This window comes from Pogona vitticeps, chromosome 5 (assembly GCF_051106095.1).
Source record: "Pogona vitticeps strain Pit_001003342236 chromosome 5, PviZW2.1, whole genome shotgun sequence".
Classification (NCBI taxonomy): Eukaryota; Metazoa; Chordata; class Lepidosauria; order Squamata; family Agamidae; genus Pogona; species Pogona vitticeps.
In genome coordinates, this window is record NC_135787.1 from 44,846,996 (window position 1) to 44,856,848 (window position 9,853).

At 39.8% G+C, this 9,853-nt stretch overlaps 1 long non-coding RNA gene across 1 annotated transcript in view; it reads left to right on the forward strand.

Moving 5' to 3' along the window:
- The window catches only part of LOC140707776 (uncharacterized), a 42,087-nt gene that overhangs the window by 15,083 nt on the left and 17,151 nt on the right, over positions 1-9,853 (forward strand). The gene's annotated exons all lie outside the window — the stretch shown is intronic.

A 9,853-nucleotide genomic window follows, 5' to 3' on the forward strand; every position in this document is an offset into this window, starting at 1 on the left:
TGAGCCACTTACAGAACTATCTCCAGATTTGCTATTCATGTTAGGGTTGTTAAAAAAAAACCAACCAGAATAAAATGACTTTTAAATGCCTCAGATCATTTGGAGAAGTGGCCTACAATCCACAACAGTTCACAGCAGATAAAACTTGTTCATCTTTAAATTACCACAGGAGTGGTTTCCTGCACTAGGTTGCACAAACACAGTGTTGCTCTGGAAATGACTTATCCAGAATCTTCAGTCTTCCTCTTCTCATCGTTTATTTCTTTTCAATTTTTTACAGGGAGATTTTATTTTCTGATAAAGACCATGTATCTCCTCCTTCCCCACACCTCATCATCATCTCCCTCCCTTTTCTCCCTCCACTTTTTGCAGGATGTTGGCTACTGAGACAAAGAATTGACAGTTTGAGATAAAGGTAATGATAGGTAATAGTTCACCTAACAGCGCCAATGCAATCAGAGAAAAGCACTCAGAGCACTTACAAATAATATATCTAGCTGAAAATAAAATTAGCACACCTGTATGGAATGAGGGGTATTAATGGCTACAGGGCAGACCCTTTTTGTTGCAGCAAAAGAATGTTCAAAATTAGCATGAGTAATGCCATGCCTTTTATTATGTCTTATCTTCATAATCTCACCTCCCTCTTCCTCCCTGCCCCCCCTCCGTGTCAATCATCATTCTTTTACATCAAGGATGAGCAGCTCACTCAAGCACAGAGGGCCATGGTGAACATTCCCATATATCTCCAAACTTAAATAGCACAATCTGCATGCCATTTGCATGCATTTGAGGGATGTTATTTAAGCATGGGACAGGTTCATTCCTCCTTTGAATCCATGCCTTGTCCGTGGTTTTGTTTCTAGAAAATATGTCCTGCAGGGTAAGGGAAGTAACATTGCTCACCTTAATCCTGCTCACAGTTTCCATTTTCATCGATTGGTCAAAAGCATTGAGCCTGTTCACCTCATACCTGAAAAATCATGACCCCTGACCACGGATTAGGTGTAGAGCTATTTGTTTAACAAACCCTAAAATGTTTTTGATCTCAGTGAATCATGAAAAAACAAAGCGTGCTGCTTATATATCGCCTGCCCCATAGTGCTTCAAGCACTCTCTGGGTGGTTTTACAAGTTAATTATGCAGGCTACACATTGCCCCCCCCAGCGAGCTGGGTACTCATTTTACCGACCTCGGAAGGATAGAAGGCTGAGTCAACCTTGAGCCGGCTCCCTGGGATTGAACCCCAGGTCGTGAGCACAGTTTTGGCTGCAGTACAGCAGTTTAACCACTGCGCCATGAGGCTCTCTCTCATATATTATATCTTAGCAAATGAACAACAACAATTTTAGAACTACAGAGCTGGAACTACAGACCCTATGGATTGAGTCCGTCCCTTGCCAAGGAGGCACAGTGGGGAATCAAACTCCCAACCGGGTACCTAAACCACTGAGCTATTCAGAAGCTCTAGTTATGGGTATTCTGCACCAAACTGAATAAACACTACACTGTTTCCCATTTGTTTTCCCCCCTTCACCACGTTTTGTGTTTCTCCCCTCCCCTCACTGTTTCTCATTTGTATTTCTTCCCTCTTGTAGAAGCCCGTGTTACCTCTTAGCAACCAAATGATTGCATTTACTGAGAACATTGTGAAGTTTTCTTACCTTTTTGACTTTGGAAAGTTTATATTGCCATTTACATGTTTACAGCCCTTCCAAACTAAATTTGATATATTTGCCATTCTTCCATCTAAGCAATTTCTATCAGTGTGGGATAAGACATAACTCAGGACTGATGAGGAACCCCACAGTGTTGGACATTATAGCTTGTATTATGATGTTGTACCAGAACAAGATGTGCCTGAGATGTGTAGAGAAGCTGGTGTTGCAAAAGAAATGAATCCAAAGAGTTGCGGGGGTAGGGGGGCAGTGTAGAAGGCTTTTGCTCACTCAAATTAGTAGAAGACAATTGGAATATTCCAACTACGGGGTTCCACAATGTGTAGTCATGATGGCCAACAACTTTTAGAGCTTTAAAAGAGGACTGGATAAATTCATGGACTATCAGTAAGTACCAATCACAATGGATATGTCTTAACTCCAGCATTATGGGCAATATGCTGCCCATTTTTGGAGGACTTGAATGAGATGGAGTGATATTGCATTCATGCCATAGGCATCTGGTTGGTGACTGTGAAAACAGAACACTGCAGTAAACAGACTTTTGGTTTGATCCAGTATCACTCTTCTGAAGTCCTTACATGAGAACAGGTCCACAGACATAAGGAACTTTTGATGGTAGCAACTGATCTAGATTACTGTAGCAGGGGAATAAGCATGAACCGTGTTATCCGATTTAACACATCTGTTTTACACATCCAGCTAATTAGGGAATGTGGGAATCAAGATCAGGGTCGGGGGGGGATGGTACAGAGAGAAGATTGGTGATTCAGTTTCATGCCATGATAAATCACCACCTGAATTAATTTGTGGAGTGAGGCTGTGACTGAGGCTATTGATGTGCAGTTTGGACTAAGAATAACTATAAAGGAAGAACAAGTGAGCTCTGCCATTCAGAGAAAGCAAGGACCTGTCAAAGTCACCAGCTCTTTTCTAAGACTCCATCCATGATAGTGAATGAATGAGCACAGAGAGCAGGGAAAGAATGTAGTAGCAAAGGAACATGAGAAAGTGACTTTTAAAAAACTGCAGTTCCTAGCTCCCAGTGGCCAGCTTGGCCATGGACTATGCTTGACTGAATAATTATGGGAGTTTTACTCCAAAAAATAACTTTTCCAAGCTAGAGAGCAGGCCCTTTCCTGTTCTACTTATGTTTAATTGTTTGATGAAATAGAGTCCCATGTATTATGGTTGGTCAGGCTAAATACATTATGCTCCCTCAGGGAAAGTAGCAGATTGATCTTGCCTTCTTATGATGTGCCCAAAGTAGGACAGCCTCAGTTTCATCATTTTTGCCTCCAGAGATAGTTCAGGTGTGATTTGCTGTAGGTCTACCTTGTTCATCGTCCTGAGTATCTGTATAGGAATCCCAATATAGTCTGGGACTTTGTTTTCTAAAGAGACCTTAACCATGCATGGAAATTAACTAATAAAAACCAGTATTTGTGTTGTTAGCTCTTGACCAGTCTTGGCTGATGTCTTTCCTCATTTGTTCATTGTTATATTTAATTTGCATGACATTATGCTTGGACACTTCAGTTTAATTTACCTTTATTGCACACAAAATAAGAGATAAGGATAACCCAGCTGCATTGCCACTATCTTAACTTTTGTTTTGGTAACAACTCCCTTTCTTGGGATGTACTTTTGCATTGTCTTTTTGTTTTCTTACTCAATAATCTAGAATCTTTTCCCTGTAATCATTGCACTATATGATTGTTCCATTTGGTACAGTGTCCCAAACCAATTATTTAACATTCTTTTACACTAAATTGCATTAGCCATCTTCCAGCTTAATTACCTAAATTATCAAAATCCTCCTGAATCCTTTTACATTAACCGTCATAATTTGCTCTAAGTATCAGCAATGCATTCTAAGGTTTTATCTTTTCTCCGCTCACGGCACTATTTGTTAACTTTCAGACACAGTGATGCTGTGGCCATCATAACAGCATTTGACATTGAACTTTTACTGTATGTCACCACCAAACAGTCTTTCACAAGACCAACCAAAGACAGACTGGAGGTTCAATTACACTATTTCTGTATTCTGAAGATCACCTGCTGAGCTTAACTAGGCAAAATTGATCTTGACCATTTTTAGCTCTTTTTATTTCTAAACATCTGTTATTGATCCCTATATAAAGTTATTTTAAGAGAAAGTATGAAATGGCTTCATCAGTATTGACTTTCTCTTCTGATCCTGCTACTACTTCTGTACAATTCTGTTGGGTCTAGAATAGAATGTGATGTAATGCTCTGAAGTAAAAGCTCTCTTTGGTCCTTGACTAATCTGAGGAAAATAGCCAACCCAGAGACAGAGACAATAGAAGGAAGCTAATCTGGTGTCAGAATTGCCTGGCTCTAAATGTCCCAAAGCACAACGCCCATCTGCTCATACCTTGGCCATAAAATATTAGCATTACTTATTAGTTGCAATACTTTCTTCTTCTTCTCCTAGGTCCCAAGTGCCCTCCCAAACAATCACCAATGCATTGCAGAACCTCCCACATAATGCAGTGAACTGTATTGTACTACACACGTGGGTGCGCATTGCAGAGAACAATGGAAACTCAAGAAAGTAGCTAAGAGTGGTTAAAGAATATGCATCCAACTATATGGTGGAGGTAGAGAACACTGATACAATGTGTGGTTTACCAGTTCCATGCTGCCAGTGAGCTTCCATGGCTGAACAGGACCTCCTGAGTCCTATTCCATCATTTTGTTCACTACACCACACTGGCCGGATAGCACAGTGAGTTAGATATCTGGCTGCAAAATCAGAGATTGGGGGTTCAGTTCCCTTCTGTGCATCCCAGAAGAACAGCCAGCCTGTGTGGCCTTGGGCAAGCTGCACAGTCCCAGGATGCCCCCAGAAGAAAGGAATAGTTAACCACTTCTGAGTATTCTGCCTCTTAAAAACCCTGGGAAGGGTTGCCATAAGTTGGAATCAACTTGATGGCAGACAATGATTATTGGGAGTCTTGTTCCAAGAGGAAGTATGAAATGGTTTCCTCAGTATTGATTTTCCCTTTGGATCCTTCTATACAATTCTGTTGGGTTTAAAATGTGATGTATATCATACTCATGCAACAATCAACAGGTTTTTTAAAAATTATAAACTATGTTTGCCAGATGAGATAGGAAGAAACATGAAAATTTACATATATCGGTGTTAAAACCTTTATTAGGTCAGCCAGTGCATCACAGAAATGTGTAAACTTTTAAGATTGCTAGATTTATTTTTTTTTAATCAGCCAAGATGTTACAAGTATTAGGGTTAGCAGGAGAATTTAACAAAGAAGAAGAAGAAGAAGAGGCTTACTTTATACTGAGCTTATGGCATATAGTTAATCATCACAGTCTTCATGAGGGCACACTGGACTGCAGGCATTCAAATATGGTTATGGTCTAGTGTTCTGAAATCTGGCATTTTCTCCAGATGTTTTGGCCTTCAGAGGAGAAGTTGGATTGCTTCTTTTAAAAGTCAAGAGAAGCTTTTAATCTTGCTTTAACCAGTAGTCAAAGAATAAAGGGTCAGCCTGGGCACTATAAAATCTTCATCCAAAGAAAGAGAGCTAGATTAGTGGAGGGAGTGTTGCATTTAAAAAGTACCTTTCTTCCTTGACACAAGAGGAAAGAACATTGCTTTAAAATTCATTGTTTTGCATGATAAGCAACTACAGAATTCATTCAACAACAGTTCAAGTTGAAGTGAGTGATATTCTGTGTAGAAAGATATATGCTGAACTGATCATGTTATTTGGGTCTCATCAGGGTATGACAAATGCTCTGGTAGAAATCACTAGAAAAGCACAAATGTTGGCATTCTGGGCCAGAATAATTTGGCAACCACAGAAATGCCACTGGTGGGCAGAGGCTGTATGTTTTTGTGAACATGCAAAGACACTCCTAAGACCATCCATTGAAGGGGAGGCACTAATAACTGCTTCTCTGCCCCTTCCATCCAGCAGCTACAACTTTTACACTACTCCTCAATCACTCTATTCATTATCATTTTATTTTATTGTAAGTATTGTTTTTCTGCCCAGCTGGGATCTTCAAGGCGATGTGCTATTTAAAACAGCAATATATAAAATAATATGGTAAAACCACAACTTAATAAAAACAGGCACTTTAAAAGAAGTTAAAACAATGTTATCTGTGTTCAGAAAAAGGAGGTCCCATGTCTTTATTAAATGATATTTCCAAATAGGTCTTCCCATGACGTGTTGAGCTGACTACCTGGAAATATATCAGACTGATGCTCAATACATCTATTTTATTATTTGTAACTGCATATAATTATAATTGTTTAGAATTATTTATAATTTTAATTTTAGAATTGTTTACAAATTGATTCACATTTAAAACAGCAATACAATGAAAATTACAATAGAAGAAAAGCAATTACAGTGGTGCCTCGCAAGACGAATGCATCGCGGGACGAAAAACTCGCAAGATGAATGGTTTTGGCAATGGGGTTGATGACTCGCAAGACAAATGTTCCTATGGCTGTGCTTTGCTAGATCAATGTTTTCTGGGTGTTTGTGTGTGTGTGTTTTTTTTTGCTGATTTTTAAATGTTTTTCTATGATGTTTAAAAAGTTAAAATTTTTTGACTGAAATTTTTGAAATCATCTGCAGAATATGTATGGCTTTAAAGAGCACTTAATAAACCCTTTGTAAACCAAATTTGACTTTGTTCTGACTTTTTTTGCCCATAGGAATGCATTAATTAGGTTTCAATGCATTCCTATGGGAAAATGCATTTCACATGATGAATTTTTCGCAATACGACATTAACCACGGAATGAATTAAATTAGTCTTGCCAGGCACCACTGTATAACAATCTTAGAACTGCACAACTGGAAGAGACCCTATGGATTATCAAGTCCAGCCCCTGTCAAGGAAACACAATGGGGAATTGAACTCCCAACCTCTGGCTCTGCAACCAGATACCTAAACCACTGATTTATCCAGTATTTTCTCTTAAAACAAACAAACAAGCAAAAAAAAAAACAAACCTCAGCCAAAAAAAGAGAGAGAAAAATATCTGGTTAGGGTCCAACAGGGGATATTCACAGATGAAAGCATCTCAGTCAGTAGAATCAGAAGGGGGTGATCTCACATGTACACACCCAGGTCATCTGCAAACTTAGGACCTGAGAAAATCTTTGGATCTGGCTTAGGAGTTGCATGGACTCCTTAGTTATAAATTAAATGACTCAAAAGCCTAGTTTAGAACACACATAAGTAGCAGCTGATTGAAAATCACCCCTGCCATCAACATCTACAAGTATTGGTAGCTAAAAATCTATTTAATGTGCTGCAGTATGAAAAAACAGACCTGCCTTACTCATTGCTCAGTCCTCTTGACATTAAGTAGGTGTGGACGATGTCACATAGGTTATATTTGGGCTTATGTTGGACACAGGATTGGAAGCAACACATAATGCTAAAATATGTTCCAGAGCTGAGAATACGAGTTATATTTTGATCGATTACTCACAATACAGTTCTTCTGTGGTTAATAATGGGCAAATACTGTTTGTTCTGTGGTAAAGATGAAAAGGCCCAGACATGTTCTTTTCCTCTGCAATAAGAAAATGGCTCTGACTATGGGAGATATCCAGAAGCTTCCTTTCTGTTATATTCCCCTTTTTTCCTTTCTTCAGACCAAAATCTAGTCTCAGTAAGAGACATGCAGCCTATCTGCATAGCTAGCAGCATTCCAGGAAGAAGTCTCACAAAAGTACTAATGTTGCACTTTCTCGGAACTGAACACACTACAGCTGTGACCCTAGAACACCCTCACACAAGAATTGCCCTAATGCCATATTTGTAGGGTTTTCTGTTTCCAGAAATTACCCCATTAGCACTTCTGGGAAGACTCCAAGAGTGCTATTAAACTTACAGTGAAGCCATGAGACTGTGCTGCATAGCCTAGATTTTACCTTTTTTTGACTATTTTTAAAAATTAACTGAGCCATAGGGAAGGTGGCTGGATGCAGCTCCCCTCCAGGTTGCAGGGGATTTCAGTGAGTTTTCTAAGCCTGAAAGAGATAGGAAATAATGCTACTGCGTGACTGTAAATTTGTGAAATGCAATACAACACAGTGACCAGTACACAGTTCGTGCTGGTATAACATAGAGTTGCACCAGCATAAATATGCCAGGTGTTAAACCTGGTAACAAGGCTGGCAGAAGTGCTCAGGGGAATCATACTTCTGCCTCAGCTGTTGTGCAACAACCTTAAAATGTGTGCGCATAATTGACCATTATGTTCATATGGAACAATAAAATAACAGAAACGATTTGGTGTATGTGTTTGTGTGTGTGAGAGAGAGAGTAAAGGAAATACATAATATAACATACTCATTTTTCAAGTAATACCTCTAAATGAACAATGGGTAACAGGTAGCCCTCTGGAGTTTTCTACAGTTGTTGTTTAGTCGTTTAGTCATGTCTGACTCTTCGTGACCCCATGGACCAGAGCACACCAGGCACTCCTGTCTTCCACTGCCCCCCAGAATTTGGTCAAATTCATGATGGTAGCTTCAGTGACACTGTCCAAGCATCTCATCCTCTGTCATCCCCTTCTCCTCTTGCCTTCACACTTTCCTAGCATCAGGGCCTTTTCCAGGGAGTCTTCTCTTCTCATGAGATGGCCAAAGTACTGGAGCCTCAGCTTCAGTATCTGTCATTCCAGTGAGCATTCAGAGTTGATTTCCTTTAGAATGGATAGGATTGTTCTCTTTGCAGTCCAGGGGGCTCTCAAGAACCTCCTCTAGCACCACAATTCAAAAGCATCAGTTCTTCGGTGGTCCACTTTCTTTATGGTCCAGCTCTCACTACAGGAAAAACCATAGCTTTGACTATGCAGACTTTTGTTGGCAAGGTAATGTCTCTGCTTTTTAAGATGCTGTCTAGGTTTGTCATCGCTTTCCTCCCAAGTAGCAGGCGTCTTTTAATTTCACGGCTGCTGTCACCATCTGCAGTGATTATGGAGCCCAAGAAAGTAAAATCCCTGCCTCTATATCTTCCCCTTCTATTTGCCAGGAGGTGATGGGACCAGTGGTCATGATCTTAGTTTTTTTGATGTTGAGCTTCAGACCATTTTTTGTACTCTCCTCTTTCACCCTCATTAACAAATTCTTTAATTCCTCTTTCTGCCACCAGAGTGGTATCATCTGCATATTGGAGGTTGTTGATATTTTTCCGGCATTCTTAATCCCGGTTTGGGATTCCTCCAGTCCAGCCTTTCGCATGATGTATGCTGCATATGTTAAATAAGCCGGGGGACAATATACAGCCTTGTCATATTCCTTTCCCAATTTTGAACCAATCAGTTGTTTCATATCCAATTCTAACTGTTGCTTCCTGTCCCATGTATAGGTTTCTCAGGAGACAGATAAGGTGGCCAGGCACTCCCATTTCTTTAAGGACTTGCCATAGTTTGCTGTGGTCCACACAGTCAAAGGCTTTTGCGTAGTCAATGAAGCAGAAGTAGATGTTTTTCTGGAACTCTCTGGCTTTCTCCATAATCCAGCGAATGTTAGCATTTTGGTCTCTAGTTCCTCTGCCCCTTCGAAATCCAGCTTGTACTTCTGGGAGTTCTCGGTCCACATACTGCTGAAGCCTACATTGTAGGATTTTGAGCATCACATTGCTAGCGTGTGAAATGAGTGCAATTGTACGGTAGTGGGAGCATTTTTTGTCACTGCCCTTCTTTGGGATTGAGATGTAGACTGATCTTTTCTAATCCTCTGCCCCCCCCTCTCTTTCTCTGTTTTCCTTTGGAACAGATGCAAAAACTCCAACATGGAATGAAAGCATTCCAGTTGGAATGGGATCCAAAACCTTTATAATGTTTTAGTCATTCCAGAAGAGGGGCAAGACAAGAAAAATTAATGTCACAGATGTGTATGTGTTAAGATAGAAAGAACTATAAATTAGATTAAGTTTTATTTTTCTTTTGTTTAGTTTTCTACTGCATTAAGTGGCATAATTAAAATTTCAATTTTATTCAACACTCAGTTTGTGATAGCAGATTGGGGTGATGCATTCGCCAACTTTTCTTTGTGTTGTGTTCTAGTATTCAGTAATCTGATGTACATTCCCAAATGAGAAACGAGAAAGGTTCATGACAAAGAGAATTTATATTATATTCC